The sequence below is a fragment of the Macrotis lagotis genome, chromosome 6, assembly GCF_037893015.1.
Source record: "Macrotis lagotis isolate mMagLag1 chromosome 6, bilby.v1.9.chrom.fasta, whole genome shotgun sequence".
In the NCBI taxonomy this organism is placed as follows: domain Eukaryota; kingdom Metazoa; phylum Chordata; class Mammalia; order Peramelemorphia; family Peramelidae; genus Macrotis; species Macrotis lagotis.
Window position 1 is genome coordinate 95,918,477 of NC_133663.1, and position 17,891 is coordinate 95,936,367.

At 36.9% G+C, this 17,891-nt stretch overlaps 1 protein-coding gene across 1 annotated transcript in view; it reads right to left on the reverse strand.

Annotated features, from left to right (window-relative positions):
- Positions 1-88: 88 nt before the first annotated feature.
- The window catches only part of NAA16 (N-alpha-acetyltransferase 16, NatA auxiliary subunit), a 168,430-nt gene continuing 150,627 nt past the window's right edge, over positions 89-17,891 (reverse strand). The window contains exons 21-24 of the mRNA XM_074191744.1: positions 6,927-7,006; positions 4,431-4,619; positions 3,073-3,954; positions 89-349 (exon numbers count right to left, since the gene is read on the reverse strand). The gene's annotated coding sequence lies outside the window, so the exon portion shown is untranslated. The remainder of the gene's footprint in view (positions 350-3,072; positions 3,955-4,430; positions 4,620-6,926; positions 7,007-17,891) is intronic.

Below are 17,891 nucleotides of genomic sequence, written 5' to 3' on the forward strand. Positions count from 1 at the left end.
AGTCTCGGCTCACCGGCCAGGGAGGCGGAGCCCGGGGGGAGGAGACCAGCCAAGCCCAGAGGCCAGGAGACGGCCCAGGAGACGGCCCAGGGACCGGCACCTCCCAGGGCCCGGACGCTCTCCGCTGGGATGAGGCAGAAAACGCCTAGCGGGTCCTCCGGTCCAATCCGTGGCTGGCTGGCACAGTGGTTAGAGTGAGGGAACTGGAGGCAGGAAAATAGCTCTTTGTGAGTTCAAATCCAGCCCCAAATGCAGCTGTTTGACTGTAGGCAAGTCCCCTCATCTTATTTTCCTCAGCTCCTCATCTGTCAGTTGAGCTGCAGAAGGATGTGGCACACCACTCCAGTCCCTTTGCCAAGAAAACCCCAAATGAAGAATGAGGCACAATGAAAAACGATTCAGCATCTTAATACATATTATGCACATTGCTAAACCCTGGGAATGCAAGCACAGGCAACCGAGATGATGATGGCGAAGTTTACCCTTCATTCTCAGAGGACATGACATCAGGGAGGTGGTGTTATGACATGCACATGAAATGGATTTGAGTGAAGGGGTGCTGTGCCCTCACCAGCCTCACTTTCTCTTCGCGAGACACCTGGGGCCACATATGGATGACTGGAGATAGCTCCTGGGTGTGAGGCAGTTAGGGTTAAGAGACTTGCCCACGGGCAGCTAGGTGGTGCAGTGGATAGAGCATCTGCCCTGCAGTCAGGAGGACCTGAGTTCAAAGCTGACCTCAGACACTTAATTACCTAGCTGTGTGACCATGGGCAAGCCATTTAGCCCCATTGCCTTAATTAAAAAAAAAAAAAAAGAAAACCAAGGTCACACAGCCAGTAATGTCAAGTGTCTGAAACTGGATTCAAACTCCCTCTGACTCCAAGACTAGTGTTCTATCCACAGAGTCAAATAGCTACCCCTTGGTCCTATCTTAAAGGAGCTTACATTTTTCAGAAATGTATTCAGGAAGGAATGTTGCACAGTAGTCAGAGTATGAAATTTGGGATGATAGGAAAATAGATTTAGATGTCCCTGTCAAGATTCTTAAAACTTCCCAACAGACAAACTCCAAATTATTCTGCCTCCGCTTGAACTTCATTCCCACCTCCACTCCAGTGGAAACTTTAGCTATATGGCTAGAATCCAAGCCTCCACCTTACTCATCAGAGACCAGCTCCAAACCCAGATACTGTGAAAATATCTTTTCCAACTCTCCATTGTATTTTTGTCTTTCCCCCTTCATTGAAGTTTAAGTTATAGTATAAGATCAGGTCTTGCTTGCTTGCTGGTACCTGTAAAATCTTAAGCTTAGCGAAATGTTTAATATCTAGTAAATATTTAATAAATGCTTTATATAAGTAGTTAACTAGAAAAGCTAGATCCTTCTGCAATGTGTGAAGGCAGTACCACCATCATATTAAGTCACTGCCAACTGGCATGTCATGAATCACCTTCCTGAAGTCATGGTCTTCTTTGAGAACGAAGGACAAACAACAAGCATAGGATGCAGCATTAGAGAGGCACTAATTTGAGGAGAAATTGATACAGATATTATGTAATCAGGGGTGGAGTAAAAGGCAGTGAACAAAAATAAGTGATTAATGTGCTACTGAGAACGAGACTGATGGGTACTTGTTCTCACCCTCTGTTTCTATGTCGCTCCTCCTGTTTTCTCAAGAGAGGCAGGAACCTGGTTTTTATTCCCCCACTCCCAATCTCTGTTCTTTAAAAGTTTATTTTATGTTAAACAGAATTGTACATGTACAACTTATATCAGATTAGATGTAGAGGGAGGGTAGTAGAAAAATGTGGAACTCATAAATATGCATATAGATGAATGTTGAAAACTCTCTTTGCCAGTAATTGAAAAAATAAAAGTAGAAATCAATTAAAAAAGGAAGAAAACAACTATTAAAAAATAGAATTTTGTTTTCTGTTTCACCAAGCTTTGAAAGAAGTCAAATTCTTTAAGATGATAGGGTCATTCATCAAAGTTCTGATTTGTAAGTGACCCTTAGGTAATAACTATAGCCAAGAGGGAAGCTAAAGTTGGTAAAGAATAAATAAAGAGATAGATTTTAGTAATGTGAGAAGACAAATAAGATTGGGAATTCAGAGAAAAAAGGTATTTTATTGATATAGAAAGATGTAGAGAAACATGTCTATATATATATATATATATATATATATATATATACATATGCACATATATGTGTGTCTGTATTGAGAGAAGGAGGAGAGGGAGAGACAGAGAGACAGAGAGAGTCAGAGACAGGGAGAGACAGAGTTTATAGTTTCCCAAAAGCAGAGAGAAGACATGACTAATACCCAGAGCTAATGGGGCTTGGGCAATTCTGCTAGGAAAAGAGTCATTAATAATCTGGAATAAGTTTTGTGACACAGTTACTCCTAGAATTTTCCTCCTTTATCATTTTTCCTTTTCCAAGGCAGGTTTGAAAAAGAAATCCATTTCTCCAAGAGGCAGGGTTGAGGCAGTGACTAAAGAGAAGTCCAGGCCTGAAAAGCCAAAAGGAATAAGAATTTTCAAGCACCAGACACTTTGCTAAGCACTTTACAAATATTCTCATTTGATCCTCACAAAAACTATGTGAAGGAGGTGCTATCAGAATCCCCACTGTAGGAAAACACCATCCATATCCAGAAAGGAATCTGTGGAATTTAAATGCTGACCAAAATTTATTATCTTCAATTTTAAAAAGATGTCTTATGTATTATGATTTTTTTCTCTCTATTGTTTATTCTTCATTTTGATTTGATTATTTTCTACAACATAATTAACATGGATCTATGTTTAAAATGACTGTTCATATAGAGACAGCAGGAAATGATTATAGTGAACTACTGCTTGATAACACCAAAGAGTCTAGCTTCTGGGATAAGAACTCACTTTTTGATAAAAACTGCTGGGAAAACTGGAAGAAAGTATGGCAGAAACCAGGATTAGACCAACATCTCACATCCTATACCAAGATAAGATCAAAATGGGTGCAGAATTTAGACATTAAAGGCAACATGATAAGCAAATTAGGAGAACAAGGAATAGTTTACCTGTCAGCTCTCTGGAAAGGGGAGCAGTTTATCACCAAGGAAGAGCTAGAGAATGTTATAAAAAACAAACTGGATAATTTTGTTTATATTAAATTAAAATTGCACAAACAAAACCACTCTAACCAAGATCCAAAGAAATGTAGTAAATTGGGAAACAATTTTACATCTAGTGCTTCTGACAAAGGACTCGTTTCTAAAATATAAAAAGAACTAAGCCAAATTTATTTTTAAAAAAAAATCCATTCCCCAACTTTAAACTTCTCTGAGATATCATTAAAACTTCTCTGAGATATCATCTCACACCTCTCAGATTGGCCAATATGACCAGAAAGGACAATGATCAATGTTGGAAGGGATGTGGGAAATCTGGGATACTAATGCATTGTTGATGGAGCTGTGAACTGTTGCAGCCTTTCTGGAGAGCAGTTTAGAATTATGCCCAAAGGGTAATAAAGATGTGCATACCCTTTGATTCAGCAATACCACTACTGGATCTATACTATAACTTTAAGAGATCATGAAAGAGTAAAAACCCAACATGTACAAAAATATTTATAGCAGCTCTTTTTATAGTGGCAAAGAACTGGAAATCAAGAGGATTTCCATCAATTGGGGAATGGCTAATAAAATTGTGGTATGTATATGATGGAACACTATTATTCTATTAGAAATCAGGAGGGATGGGATTTCAGAGAAGCCTAGAAAGACTTATGTGAATTGATGATGATCAAGATGAGCAGAACCAGAAGAACACTGTATACCCTAACAGCAACATGGTGTGATGATCAACCTTGATGGACATGCTCACTCTCTCAGTGCAATAATCAGGAACAATTTTAGAGGATCTGTGATGGAAACTACCATCTGTATCCAGAGGAGGAACTGTGGAGTTTAAACAAAGACCTAAGATTATTACCTTCAATTTTTAAAAAGTTGTCTTATGTACTACATAATTTTGCTATCTCTAATATTTTCTTTCTTCCCTAAGGACATGTTTTCTCTCAACACATTCAATTTTGTTCTATACATATCATGGAAACAAATGTAAAGACTATCAGATTGCCTTCTATTAGGGAGGGAGGAGGGAGGGGAAAAATTGAAAAATTCAAAACTTTGCAAAAAAAAGATTAGTAGAAACTACTATTGTATATAATTGGAAAACAAATAAAATATTTATGTAATAAAAAATAAAATGACTATGCATGTAGGCCTATGTGGGATTGCTTTCTTTTGGGGTAAGGGGTAAAGGAAGGGAGGGAGGGAGAAAAATGTAAAACTCAAAACCTTACAGAAAAATGATTGTTGAAAGCTGCCATCAGGTATCTGTAAGACCAGAGTGAAGCAGCATTGAGTCTTACCCAATTATCTGGAGATGGAGCATGAGAAATGTTCTCCTTATGACCAAGTGTGTATTATCCAAGGGGGTGTTCTCTCTTCCACCAACATGAAAATCTGCAGGAGATGTTATCTCTGTGGGAGAGTAGACAGTCTTTAAACTGATTTTTCCTTTGTTCTTCATTTTTCTGTTGCTCTAGTTTGAAGTTTTGCTATTTGAAAAAAAAAGAATCCCTATTGAGTTAACAGTTCATTAGAATTAATTGAGACAGATATTAAATGACTTGACCAGGATCACACAACTAGTAAATGTCAGACTGGATTTAAATGCAGATCAGGTTTTCCTGAGCCTGATTGTGTCACCCAAGGAGGAAGAGGAGGAGAAGAAGAAGGAGCTAGGAACAAGTGATAGTGCACACACGCAAGGATGGGATCCCCTTTGCAATCAATACTTCTATGACACTCACAGCTCTGCTAAACTCAGTTAAACCTTCCTTACAATGCCAGATCAAGATCTTTCTTTCAGCTTCCAGTGTCCAAGGAAAACACAAGTTCTTTTCCCAATCAGATCCCCGATCTCAATGGAAGTTCATAGGAATTATCTGCATAGGTAGGTGTCCCCTTGGTTTAAGGGAATCAGTAGCTTACTCAGTTTCCCCTGAGTTTGTCCAACTTTGGTTCTTTCTCCTACCCTCTCTTATTCTCTCACTCAATGGGATCACTTAGATCATTCCAGTTTTTATTCTTCTCTGAACACTGTTGCTCTAAATTTCTCTTAAGCTGCTTTTCAAGAGTTCAAGGTAAAATAACTGACTCTCCAGTTCCATCCATCTCCCTATTCCCATCCCCCAGTTCACCTGGTTCAGCTCCAAGGTCAGCAGCTCCACATATGCATTTAATTACTCTCCTGGCTCCAACCAGACTGATCATAGCCAACCTTAAAGTCTGGGAAGGGGGCATTTTCATCAGGAAACTTGAACCACCTTTTGTGTATTGGTTAAAAACCAAGCTGTTCTTTGTAGAAGGGAAGGATCCCAAGGCCCTTCTTTACTTGAGATTCAACAAATTTGACCTCAAGTCTACCTCCCTTATTTAACTATTCTAAACATTTCTCCCTTTCGAGTCAGGGTGAATGGCATTTTGAAGTTTTCAAGCTGGGTATATACAGATTAAATTCTTTTAGACCCAGGGATAAAATATTACATTAAACTACATTAAATTTGTATTTTAAAAAGGCATCTTATTGGTGCTTTCTGTCTTTACTTCAGGATCATTTTAAACCCTCCACCAAAACTGAACTTTTTTTGTGTTAGATAAAATTAATTAAGCAAAAACAACCAACACTATGATAAACATTTCAAACAATATATAAAAAAATATGCTGAGCTAGTAGCATCAGCCCTTTTACTATGAAGTAATGAGTAGGTTACATTACATAGTTTCTAAACCTTCATTGAATTTTCCCGTTATTTGAAGTCCAACTTCCTTTTGGAGGCATTTAAAAAAAATTTACATTGGTATAGTCATTGTCTGTTTACATTCTATGTTTCATGCTATATCAAAACATATAAATCTTAGGACAACAGATTCAGAGTTTGAAGAGACTGTAAAGATGATCTAGTCTAATCTAATTTCACAGATGAGGAAACTGAGGTCCAACAAAATTAAAGAAATTGCCTAAGGTCAAATATGCTTTTACCAAATCTCAAGGAAAATCAGTAGAGAAAATAGGAATAACAATCAATATAGATATTACTGGTTCAAAAAAATTCAATTGCCTCAAATGAAAAGCAAAAGCAAGAAATGCTGCCATGTGAAAGCAAATGTTAACATTGACATTTCCAGGAACTAGGACAGGAGAGAAGTAGTAAAAGCTTATCAATCAGTAAGCACTTAACTGACATGTTGTAAAGCATATTCAACACCCTTTCTACACTGAGCTGTTTTTACAGATAAAATAAATATTAACAGGTTTATAAGCATAGTATATCTTATACAGATCCTATGATTGGTGTTTCAAGAAATAACAAATTTTGGAAGCAAAATAAGTCCTTGCTTTGACAGTTTTGACAAATGATTCTGTGTAGTGCTATTATCCTCACTGAGATCTGATCATCCTGTTATTTAAATTCTACTCAATAATATTTGCTGGCATTTTCCTGTGTTTGAGTGTTTCCATCCTTTTCAGCATGATGTTTTCTGCAATGTTGTAAGATGCCTTCAAAGAAGATAAAACAGTTTCAAGGTCAGCTACCACTGATGGGTAAATTATTCAACTTGAAAATGCCACAAGCCAAGACTAAAGTGAAGGGATAATGGCTTCATGATTTTTTGTTCATTGAGGACTGTGTACTCAATATATAACAAAGTATGGGTTGATTCTCTGCTGCTTGTGCTAATTTTTGCCTGAGAATTAACACCAAAAAACCACATGCTCTCCACCAGCCAACACCACACCATCCATATGTGGACCATCAGCAAATGAAGAAATTTTGAATGCTATGTATAAGTTCACTTACCTTGGCATTACACTTTCCAGGGATGTACATATAGATGAAGAGGTATGTATTGCCAGAGCTAGTTCAGTGTTTGACAGGCTCTGAAAGAAAGTGTGGGAGAGAAGAGGTATTCAGGTACTTACCCAACTGAAGGTCAACAGAGCCATTGAGCTAACCTCACTGTTGTATGCCTGTGAAACATGGATTGTATGCCAGCGCCATGCCAAGAAACTGAATTGCTTCTATCTTAATTGACTTAGGAAGATTCTGAAGATTCCCTGGCAAGATAAGATACTAGGGAGACATTGAGGTCTTTCTCAAGCTGAACTGCCAAGCATTCAAATTCTACTTCAGAAAGTGTATCTGTAAAAGGCTAGCCAGGTTGTTCAAATTTCAAAAGTATGTTTATACAAATACTATTTTACAGAGAACTCACACAAGGCAAGTACTCATACAGAGGTCAGAAGAAGCAATACAAGGACACTCAAGGTCTCTCTGAAGAATTTAGAAATGGATAGACATGGGAAACAATGTCACAGGACTGCCCAGCATGGGTCTGCATCAAAGGTGCTGTGCTTTATGCACAAAGCAGAATTGCAATAGCTTGAAAGAAGGATGAGATGCATAAATTTAGAGGTATCTCAACTCCAGATGTTCATATGAAATATCTAAGCCTTCTAAACTCACATTGGTCTGATCAGCCACAGTCAGACACATTGTACCTTGATGTCAATATAATGATGTTATTTTGGTCCTCTTTGAGAATGGACAACAATATACTAACTGCTTCCTTACCTATCCATCTCTCTTCCATCTTTTACAAATCCTCATTTGATCCAATCAACCCCCAAAACCATCATAGCTCTCTTTCCTCCCCTTGGTGCTTAAATTCTATGAGAATGCCATCCACAATCAAACTTCAGACCATCAAACAAAAATACCACAGGCAGGAGAAAGTCATTTACCAATTTTAGGTAGATGCAGATGAAGCAGTTCTCAGAGGGGAAATGAGATCCTTTAAAAATGAAAATATGGCTCCCAGAGAGAGAATAGAATAAATGGAATAGAAAGGAGAGAAATACAGTTAATAATAGTAACTATGGGAAAAATTATTGAAGCAACTTCTCTGATGGATTTGCAATAAGGAATGCAATCCATCCCAGAGATAGAGTTGATGACATCTGAACATAGACTGAAATACACTTTTTTTCTCTCACTTCATTTCCTTTAAAGTTTCTCTATCTTTGGGGGGGGGGGCTTAATGTCTACTTTCTTTTTTTTTAAGATTTTATTTGAGTTTTGAGTTTTACAATTTTTCTCCCAATTTTACTTCCCTCCCCCCCACAGAAAGCAATCTGTCAGTCTTTATTTTGTTTCCATGTTGTACATTGATCCAAATTGAGTGTGATGAGAGAGAAATCACATCCTTAAGGAACAAACAAAAGGTCTAAGAGATAACAAGATCAGATAATAAGATATCTGGTTTTTTTTCTAAATTAAAGGGAATAGTCCTTGAACTTTGTTCAAACTCTACTACTCTTTATCTGGATACAGATGGCATTCTCCTTTGCAGACAGCCCAAAATTGTCCCTGGTTGTTGTACTGATGGAATGAGCAAGTCCTTCAAGGTTGAACATCACTCCCATGTTGCTGTTAGGATGCACAGTGTTTTTCTGGTTCTGCTCATCTCACTCAGCATCAGTTCATGCAAATCCCTCCAGGCTTCCCTGAAATCCCATCCCTCCTGGTTTCTAATAGAACAATAGTGTTCCATGACATACATATACCACGGTTTGCCAAGACTTAATGGCTACTTTCAAAACAAGATTATTTTAGTGATGTGAAAATAAATAAATCATTTTTAAAAAGAAAGAAAATATGGCTCCTATTCCTACTCTACAAAGTTCACCACTTAAGTTTAATGACATTACTCTTAATAGATGATCAAGAAATATAATAATCAAACTTCAGACCTTCATTATCAAAAAACAATAAATTTCTCTTCTTCATATTCATCTTCTTCTCTTCCTCCTCTTTTTTCCTTCTTGTTCTTCTTCCCTTCTTTCTTGTTCTTCTTCCTTTTTCTTCTTCTTCTTTCTTATTCTTCTTCTTCTCTTCTTCTTCTTCTTCTTCACCACTCACAGACCAGATTTCAATACTAATCAACATCATGTTTTTCCAACCTGGATTGTTTTGCCCCTCCTTAAGCAGCCTGGTGACCTTTCACTTGTGGGGGTTCACCATATTAGTACTCAATTTAATGTGGCCACCTAAATATATTTAGCCCTACTGTAGCTCAGAATCTCAAATCCAAGGGATTCACCATTTTCTGCCTCCAAAATAGCAAGGATTACAGATGTGCACCACCAGTATAGTTTTCTCATTGTCTTCTAACTCCTCTGTAGTATGGATTACATAGTTGAAACTGCTCTCCCCAAAGTTTTTCACAACCTCCTCATTGCCAAATCTAATGACCCTTTCTCAGTCTCCATTCTACTTGACCTCTCTATAATCATAGACTTTATCAATGATCCTCTTCACCTGGGTACTCTTCTCTCTCTAAATTTCTAATACTGTGTCTCTTCTGGTTCTTCCCCACCTGTCTGACTGTTCCTTCTATTTTGCTAGATCTTCCTCCAGCCTGCTAATGGTGAGCATTCTGTAAGGCTCTGCCCTAGGTTATTTTCTCTTCTCCCTTTATATTCCCTTTGTTGATCTCATCAATTTCCTTTTATTCAGTTATTATCTCTATGCTGATGATTCTTAAATCTATTCATACACTCTTTTTTTTTAAGGTTTTTGCAAGGCAAATGGGGTTAAGTGGCTTGCCCAAGGCCACACACCTAGGTAATTATTAAGTGTGTCTGAGACCGGATTTGAACCCAGGTACTCCTGACTCCAGGGCTGATGCTTTATCCACTATGCCATCTAGCTGCCCCTATTCATACACTCTTAACCTTTCTTCTGATTTCCAATGTCACTTGCCCAACAACCTCTTGAACATCTCATACTAGATATTCCAAAGAAATCTCAAACTCAACTCAAAATAGAATTTATTATCTTTTCTATCAAGTTCTTTCTTCTCAGTTTTCCTATTGCTATTGAAGAATATTACCACAATCCTCCCATTTACCCAGGTCTTCATTCTATTTCATCCTCAACTTCTCTTTCTTAACCTATATCCAATCTGTTGCCAAGATCTACTGATTTTACCTTTATAACATTTCTCCTTAAAGTCCCTTCTCTCCACTCACAAAGCCACCAAAACACTATTCAAATCTTGATCATCTCCCACCTGAATTATTGCAATAGATTCTTAGTTGGTCTTTTGGTCCCAAGTCCCTCCACACTCCAGTTATCTTCCATTGAACTGACAAAATGATCTTCCAAAACACAAGTCTGACTATGTCAGCCTACTCAATAAATATCCATGGCCCCCTATTATCTTCCAAAACCAATTGCAAAATTCTCTGTTGCTTTTTAAAGACCTTGAAACCTAGTTCCTTGCTATCTTTCTGATTTTCTTATCCTTCACTTCTCTATATATTCTAAAATTCAGGTACCTTCTTTCTGTTCCTAGAACAAGATGCTTCATGTTTTCTGTTTTCATCCCTGCCCTCCTGACTTCCCTAGCTTTCTTCAAGACAGCTCAAGGCCTACCATCTGTAAGAGGTCTTTCTCGATCCCCCCCCCCCCCCCACTGTTAAACTTTTGCTATGAAATTGCCTCCCATTTACACTGGACAGATCCTTTGTAAGTGTTTTTTTTTAGGGAAGAAACTTCTTTTTTCCCTTTTGTTTGCCTTTCTTTGAACCCCTAGTACTTGTAGTAAGCATTTAATAAATGCTTGTTGATTGTTGTTGATTTGTGAGGGAAGACAGATTTTTGCTAATGGAGAAACTGAATTAGAGAAAATAAATTCCTTAAACAAGATAATACAAGAAGTCATTTTCTCATTTGAATCTGGCTCTCCCTTAAAAAAAAAAAAACCTTTGGTGAAGATACTTACTTCTCTCCTTGTTCTCTCCAAACTTGTAGCTATACTTCTTGGCAAGAACACTCCTGAGTTTGATGACAGGCTTTGAAATGTAAATCTTTGCGGAGAGCAGATGTTTATTTCTTTCATTCACATAGGAACTTAGTAATCATTAAAATGTCCATAAATGTTAACCATTCCCTCTAGTTCTTCTGGGATAAATACTATACAAATCAAGTCCTTAATCCAATATTACCCATGTACCCCTTGAATTTTACTCAGGTAATTCATTTATGTATTGTAAACAAATCAAGGAAGGCCTAGAGGGCTGCAATTTTCAAAAACAATCCCCCCAAATCTTCAAAAGTTCTCAGATTTTCCTCCTAATCTTGGCATGGTGTCAGCCATAATATGGTAGAAAGACTGCTGGGTCTGTAGTAAAAGAGATCTAGATGCCAGACTTCCTGACTAATCAAGTAACTATAGGCAGGTCATTTAATTCTGTACCTCAGTTTTTTCATCTGCAAAATAGAAGCCTCAAAAGGTTGTATAAGGAAAGTGTTTTGCAAATTTTAAAGTACTATAGAGATTTTTGAGTTATCTGAGATATTACTTCTCCTCTCTGTGGAGTTATTTAGTATAAAGATTTGATGATTTGCCCTCATGAAGCTAAAAGTCAGTTGGCTTTCAAAAGACAGTCTTGCTCTCAGGGAGTTTACCTTCTTTCTTCTTTTTTTTTAAGGTTTTTGCAAGGCAATGGGGTTAAGTTACTTGCCCAAGGCCACACAACTAGGTAATTACTAAGTGTCTGAGGCTAGATTTGAATTCAAGTACTCCTGACTCCAGGGCCAGTGCTCTATCCACGCACCACTTAGCCATCCCTCCAGTCTCAGACATTTGACACTTACTAGATGTGTGACCTTGAGCAAGTCATTTAACTTTGATTGCCTCACATCCAGGGCCATCTCCTGACTCATAATTGGCCACTGGATTCAGATGACTCTGGAGGAGAATGAGGTTGGTGATTTAGCAAGCACACCCTCACTCAAATCCACTTCACAAGCCTGTCATGGCATCTCCTCTCTAATGTCATGACCTTCTTCAAGAATGAAGGACAAACATCATCATCACTGCTCTAGATGTAATCACAGAACAAGGATTTTAGGTGAAGTATTTTAGTACAGTATTTTAGAAGGTGCAGATTCTTTAGAAAATGTCTAATCATTCTTCTTATTACAGAGTATAGAAACTAGGGCCCAAAATAGTTAAATGACTTGTTCTAGGTCAAATGGATATTAATAGAGCTAGAACAGAGACTGAATCCTACTAATCTTTCAACTATAGCTCCATATGATCAGACTTTCTAAACACTTTACTTACTCACAACATCAATGTATTGTGAGATACAAGTCCATATATTTTCTGGTTCTCAGGGCCTTCATCTCTAAATGTTGATTAACTTTCTAATCCCAAAGTAAGGTCTCCCTTTGATGTCCCCACCATGTCATGGAGGACATAGGCTATTGAAGACTATGCCAGTGGAAGACAAACCAAGTTAGAAAATTTTCAAATATGGAACCAGTGATGGACTTATACATGCATTATATGCTTAGGGTCTGAGTGCCAACCTAGCTAAATTAGGAAGACATCACCAGATTGGCCCCAGGGTGATATTTTTTTCTGATTGTGGGAATTAATGAAGATATTCCACTAAGCCATAGAATTGTCACCATCTGTATACATGAGGAATTAGACATGTTCAAAATGGAGGAATTCTTTAAGTATTTTCCTGACATATGGAAAATCTCTCTGTTATGAGGTAAGAATATCCACATGTATATGTTCATAGAAGAGAGGTTGTGTTTACAAACAAAATATAGAATATCCTCATTCAAACCATAAAAAATGGATCATAGATTTAGAACAATAGGGAATCTAAGAGGCCATAAAAACCAAGTTCATCATTTCACAGATGAGGAAAATTAGGTCCATCTGAAGTAGGATTTGAATCCAGGTCTTGCCAGATTTGAAGCCAAATGCAGTGCCCTCTTCTCTAAACCATAAAGCTAAGACAGATTTTACTATATAGAAATAGAATAGTGTTAACATGTCAAGTGATCTCATGAAAAAATATTACTCATTCTTGAAATGGTAATGTCATCAATGTATGATTTCAGCATTGATGTCAAAAGAGAATAACCCTTCCTCATTGTTTCTGGCTTGCTCAGTCAAAAAAAAAATTATCTCTAGGGACCATCTTCCCAGATTTCTAATAAAGTAATAAATGGAGGAGGTGATTTCATTTCAACTAAGTCATAGAATAGTCACCATCTGTATGCATGAGGAATTGGACATGTCCCATTGGAACTCTCTGCCAAGACACTTGAATACCATCTCTACAACTTATACTCTTAGAAAGTGGCTCTTGGGACATTAAGAGGTTAAGTGTTTTGCCTAGGATCATATAGCCAATTTGTGTCAGAAGAAAGACTTGAACCCAGGTCTTTCTGAACTCAAGCCAACACTCCAGACATTGCATCATACTATCCCTAAGGATGACAGACATTAATTATGGTTGCAGAATCATTTTAATTTTATAGGCTCTATCAAAACTTGAGCTCCTCCAGCAAAAGTCTTCAAGAAACCAGAGATATCTCCATACCGACAATAGGTGTTGGAATAGAATGGGCAAAAATCCATCTGCTGTGATATAGAGGGACCTAGTGGGGGAAAATATAATCCTATATCTCAAAGCCAAAGTATTTCATTCTGAAATGACACTTCCAAATAAGTATATTAGTAAACTGGAAAGAATTCAGAAGATAGCAACCAGGAGGTTGTATTTCACATTCATGCCAATTGATTATTAGTTAAGTTCCTCCCCTGGGGACCATAACCTTATTGTTTTAATATCTTGATAATTATGTTTCATTATAATTGGTTTCCTTTGAAATTCTATGTATTTTATTTTATGCATTTAAAAACATTGTTCTGAGAAGGGAGTCCATAGGCTTTACCAGGCTGCCCTAAAGGGTCCATAATTCAATGGAGATTAATAATTCATGGGCTAAGGGAATGGTTTAGCCTGAAATAGAAAAGATTAGAGATAGGGAGTCAGGATACTTGTCATTCAATATCTAGGTTAGTGCACAGATGGAAGATTAGATCTATCCCACTTTGCCCCAGAAACCAAAACTGGAAGCAGCAGATAAAAGTTACAAAGAGTGGAAAATCAGGCTTGATGTGAGGGAAACTTCCCTAATAATTGAAGGTATCTAAATGTGGAATGGAGTGTCTCCAGATGCAGTCTCTCCTTTACTTTAGGCAATGAGAGTTGACCACTTAGGATCACAGAGTGAGTGAGAGAGAGAGAGAGAGAGAGAGAGAGAGAGAGAGAGTTGGAAAGAATCTCAAAGACCATCAAATCCAATTTTCCCTTTTTTACTAATGAGGAAACTGAGGCACAAAGATGTTTCAGTGACTTACTCAGAGTCATACAGATAGTTTTTGAAGTTGGATTTGAAATCAAGTCTTCCTAACTCTAAGTCCAGTGCGCTATCTACTGTACCAACTGTCAAGTAGACTGGGAAAGGTTTTCTTCCAAGTGTTAGTTGGGCTAGCTAACCACTAAGGTGCCTTCCCAAAAGAGGATTCTGTGATTCTAATTGAAGGAAGAACCTTTCCTAAAGAAAGTTTCACAGTGAAAATTAAGAAAGAAAACATTCATTCCATTTAAGGGTTGATACATCCAGAAGATCACATCTTTCCTCGGAATCTTTCAGTGATCCTCGCTTTTACCATGGTCTGCTTTGCTCTAACAATGTAGATTACCCACCTTCTTTTACACAATAGTGGCCAGGCATCTATCTAGCTCAACCAGGCCTGGCCTTTTAGTTTAAAAATGATGACTCCATTAGAATGAATGTTTTACACTTTCCCATCTGCTTTAGAGATTCCTGCTGACAGATCATAAAGTTCAGAGAAAGGAGGATCATGTTTTATTATGCCACTTAATAATGCCATGAAAATATGTGCCCATCTGTTCAGAGTCTGGAAGAAATGGAACCTCCAGGAAACCAAAACTACAGTTAATCAGCCCAACTATCAAAAAAAAAAAACCTTTGGGTGTCTAATGTGGGTGAAGAAGTAAGAACAATAAAAATCAATCAGCAAGTTTAAAATATATTTAACTTCACTCCCCTTTTCTACTTTTTAAAATCTTTCCCTGGTAATTAGTGTTGGCAAAAGAACATGAATGTTTGTAAGATTAAAGTTTAATTCCTTTTTTTATGAAATGCTTTATTTATGCTCCCTTTTTAAACATCACTGTTCCCATCCCCACCCCTCAGAACCTTCCTTTTTTAGCCATTTAGTACAGTCAGGCCAAACAATCAGCATAATATACCTATCTGAAATTGTATGCCTCCTTCCTCACCAATTCAGTGCTTAGAGGTCTGAAACACATCATCATCATTCTAAAAAATTAATTCTTTCTGAAGAATGGTTGAGATCAGACCTTTCCTCCCAGAAGGAAGAATTGTAATACATGAACATAGGGACATAGAGTGATTAATGAATCCACAGAGTTGTTCATGATTGGTGTATTCAGTTACCAGAGTCCACTCACCCAAGATTGGTAAATTTGTATTAGAATCCATTCTCCAATCTAACAAATATATATTAAAGGAATCTTATATGCAAAAGTACAATGCTAGAGATTGGGAATACAAAGGCAAAATGAATTTCTGTCCCTAAGGAGCTTAAATTCTACATATAAAAGACATCAGAATAAGGAGAAAAGTTTTTCTAGTGACCAAAATAAAGAGGCAAACATAGAAGGGTTTTCTTCTGGTGGATACACATAATGAAAATAGGAATTCTTAGTCAGTGTTTGGAGAACAATTAATGACTTTACCTTCTCTACTTCATGTCTTGAATCATCAGTCATACCTGAAAAACTGAGTCAAAGAGGATTGTTTCAATACAGTGAGGATCACAATTAACAAAATCATCTTCTCTTGTAGAAGTCAGAGACTCTGTACTCCCTCCTGACAAAACTCTATCTCCCTGTCTGTCCCTAATTACCTTCAATCCTTCAATAGGTATCACCCATGAGTTTATTTCTAAATTCAAGTAGTCTATATAAACATATATCACAAAGAGATAAAAGTCAGAAGGAAAGGACCCTAGGTACTAAAATATTGAGAGCAGCACTTTTTGATATAGCAAATATTTGGAAATGAAGTAGGTACCTATCAATTGGGAAATGACTAAGCAACTTATATAAATATAATGGAGTATTACTGTACATTACAAAATGACAAATGGACAAATTTAATGAAAACTTGGAAGACTTGCATGAACTGATGCAGACTGAAGTGAGCAGAACCAAGAAAATAATCTACAAAATGCCTGCCAAAAGACAAAGGAAGACAACTTCAAAAGACTTAAGATCTCTGATCAATATTATGAATAATAACAATTTTAAAAGACATACTAAAATATGTTCCCACCTCTGAATAAAAAGGTGATGGTGCAGAATAGTACATATATTTTAAAAGATATATCCATATTTTACTCAATTTATTTATTTATCATGAGAAAGGACTTTTATTGGTGGGAGGGGAAGTTTTATGGGAAGTGAGTAAGTAGTAATGGTGATTTTTAAAAGCACAAATGAGCATTAATAACATATTTAAAAATTCACAGAAGAAAATAGAAGGAAATCCAGAACGAAACTGAGGCACATTTTAAAATCTACTTTTAAAAAACAAGTTATACATGACAGCAATTCACAATTTCATTTGCAATCATCTGCACCTTCATGGATGTAAATTTTCATGTTTGTTATTCATATTGTTATTCATAATAAAATAATATTTAAAAAAGAAAGATCATGGAAGATGAGAAAGATAGATACACAGAATTAAAGGGCAAGTATTAACCAAATTTCAAAAATAGACGAGAATAGAGTCCGTAAACTATAAACCTGTGAACTTGACTTTGAATCCTGGCAATATTCTAGAATGTACTATTTTTTAATGATTTGATTTTATTCATTGTTAGTTAAGGAGCATTCATTTTTCTCTTCCATCTTCCTACACTAGGGGAAAACAAAGGAAAAACAAAAATCTTGCAATATTTATGCATAGTAAAATAAAACATTCTCACATGTCTAAAAATGTATGTATCATTTTACACCTTGAGCTCATCACCTCTTTGCTGGGAAGAGGGTAGGCAGTATGTTTCATCATTGGACTTCTGGAGTTGTGATTGGGGATTTACACTGCTTACAATTCTTAAAGTTTCACTTCAGTTGAAACGAGAGATTTTGCTTTATCCTATTGTTTTAATTGTGAATCTTTATGCTTCATGTGTGTTTCTTATACACAAAATATTGTTAGATTCTACTTTCTAATCCATTATGCTATCATTTATATTTATGAGTGAGTTCATACCATCCACATTTAAAATTATTATTATTAATTGTTGATTTCCCTCTATCTTGACTCTTTTCTTGCCACTGGACTTTGATGACTCAAGCAAATGGGAGTTAAATGGCTTGCCCAAGGCCACACAGCTAGGTAATTATTAAGTGTCTGAGGTCAAATTTGAACTCAGGTACTCCTGACTCCAGGGCTGGTGCTCTATTCACTGCACCACCTAGCTACCTGCCTCTCTCTCTCTCTCTCTCTCTCTCTCTCTCTCTCTCTCTCTCATTCTCTCTCTCTCTCTCTCTCATCTCTCTCTCTCTCTCTCTCTCTCTCTCTCTCTCTCTCTCTCTCCCTTCTCTTTCTTTTTCTCTTCCTTCCTTCCTTTCTTTCTCTTTTTCTCTCTCTTTCTTTTTCTCTTTCTTTCTTCTTTCATTTAAACTAACCCCTCGAAAAATAAGGAAAGATGGAACTCTGCCTAACTCTTTCTATGAAACCAATATGGTACTGTTACCTAAACCAGGAAGAGTTAAAACAGAGAAAGAAAATTATAGACCTATTTCCCTGATGAATATAGAT